The 2,441-nt window shown below is 50.6% G+C and overlaps 1 pseudogene; it reads right to left on the bottom strand.

Moving 5' to 3' along the window:
- Positions 1-658: 658 nt before the first annotated feature.
- Positions 659-776, bottom strand: LOC126426675 (5S ribosomal RNA; annotated as a pseudogene).
- Positions 777-2,441: the final 1,665 nt, after the last annotated feature.

The following is a 2,441-nucleotide window of genomic DNA, read 5'->3' on the forward strand; positions in this document are numbered from 1 at the left end:
CCGCATAGAGGCCGCTGCGCGGATTTCCTCGGTGCTCCACGCCAACCGACCAACTGCCCAGGCCCGGAAACGGTGAAAGGACCAAGTATACGTCGGCTGATGAGACGACCAGCCGAACGACCAACCAATGGTCGTCTCGCTTCAATCTCCCTCCGTCGGATAGTTCAGGTGTGCCGCCAGCGGTCGGCGGGCACTGGCTGTCGGCGCCTCACCGGCGCTCCATCCTCCAACTTCACTGCTGCTGCGTCCCGACAGCATTGCTCCTCCGTCCCGAACTCACTGCCAGACACACGACGACCCGGAAATACTATTGGTCGCTCCAGAGACGGTACGACAGTGCACTTATCGATACGCACTGCTGCTGCCGCTCACGGGCAAGTAAGGACGCCAGTAAATGGAATAAGAAAACGAGGCGGCAGTACCGTAATAGAAGATTTTTATTTTTACTTTACTCCTCCCGAACAGGCCATGAAGGCCCAAGGGTACCGACTGGCCGCCGTGTCATCCTCAGCCCACAAGCGTCACTGTATGCGGATATGGAGGGGCACGCGGTCAGCACACGCTCTCCCGGCCGTATGTCAGTTTCGGACACAGGAGCCGCTACTTCTCAGTCAAGTAGCTCCTCAGTTTGCCTCACAAGGGCTGAGTGCACCCTGCTTGCCAACAGCGCTCGGCAGACCGGATGGTCACCCATCCAAGTGCTAGCCCAGTCCGACAGCGCTTAACTTCGGTGATCTGACGGGAACCGGTGTTACCATTGCGGCAAGGCCGTTGGCGTAATAGAAGATTACAAACAATAATTGGGATAAACACGAGCCGTGCATGGCTCAAATATGTCTTTGGAACACACCCTCTTTAATCATTTCGGTAGTTTTTTTCTTGTCTTTTTTAGAAGGCATGCCTGATGTGAGATTGGGGGTAGCGCCCCAGCAGTGATACACTTACATCAGCAGCCTCTTTCAGAGAAGCAAATACTTCAGAGTGGCGACAAGGGATTTCGGACCGACGACGTCGTACAGACTTGCATAATAGTATAAGTTCGAAGGTCGCACAATCCAGAATCCGTATGCCAATCAGGTAAAATCGCCATGAATCCATGAAGCCACTGAAGCACCAGGTTCAAAACAGCCGTTTAGTAAAACACCGTATCCTGCTGCACATCTCCGTCCGACAGGAAACGTCGGCCCTCAAGGCCTTTCTCATGGACCGAAGGCGTTATAATCGTTTCGGTAGAGATCATGACTACGGGGTGGTTGCTCGAGTGTTTCCCGCTTGAGTTGACAAGTCTTCTGCGTTACGACATTTGTGATACGGGGACGTGCGTTATCACGAAGCAGCAGCACCCCTCGGCGCACCGTTCCACATCTGTGGTTTTCGACAGACATGCTACCTCATACACATTCTTCGGTCTACTACGTTTGTACTTGAACAGTGAAGAAAAGAATAACAGCACGTTGGCCCTGTTTGGAAGGATTTGGTAATAACGTCGCCATAGTTCACGTTTCTGCATTTACCGCACGCACGTAGGAAAGAAATGAATGCCACACTAATCCCTTGCTTACATGTCGGTGCTTATATACCTGCGTCGGAGTTGTGCTACATTGCATATATGCTGTAGTACCGCGCTCAAACGGAAAATTTTTGATCACCCCTTGTACGAGGGTAATCCCAAAAGTAAGGTCTCTTATTTTTTTAAGTACATAGACCGATTTATTTCGACAATGGTTTACATCAGTTTACAGCTTGAACATTTAGCTATTTTTCGACATAATCACCATTTCTGTCGATGCATTTTTGTAGACTCTGTGGCAGTTTTTGTATGCCCATGTCATACCAGCTCGCCGCCATGCTGCGAAGAAGGATGCCGCCACTGATGTGATTGTCGTTTGGGCTCAGGTGTAAAGTGGTATGCCCAGGTTCCGTCAACCGTGACAATTGAGTCCAGAAAGTTGTCCTGCTCGGCTGCAAGGCGGTGAAGAAATGCGCGGGATGCATCAACTCGTTGTCTCATGTGGTCCTCAGTCAGCATGTATTGCACCCATCTGGCACACACCTTCCGGTAGTTCAATGTTTCCGTTAAAATTCTGTTAGCGATGCTTCGGGAAACCTCAGGAACCAACGTGCAGAGATCATCCAGGGTGATCCGCCGATCTTCACGCATACTTTGCTCAACCTTCAACACTGTCTCCTCAGAAATTGACGGTCTCCCGCTCCTTTGTTCGTCGTGAATTTCGGTCTGACCAGCTGCAAACTCTCTACACCACTCACGAACATTTTTGACATCCATGCACGACTCACCATACACTTCCGTCAAAATTGCCGATATATTTCAATCGGCGCAGTGCCCTTTGCGTTCAAAAACCGAATAACTGGGCTCAATTCGCACTTGGTCGTAACATCCAACGGGAGCTCCATTCTAAACGGCTGCTAAGAAAAGACTG

Source organism: Schistocerca serialis, chromosome 1 (assembly GCF_023864345.2).
Source record: "Schistocerca serialis cubense isolate TAMUIC-IGC-003099 chromosome 1, iqSchSeri2.2, whole genome shotgun sequence".
Classification (NCBI taxonomy): Eukaryota; Metazoa; Arthropoda; class Insecta; order Orthoptera; family Acrididae; genus Schistocerca; species Schistocerca serialis.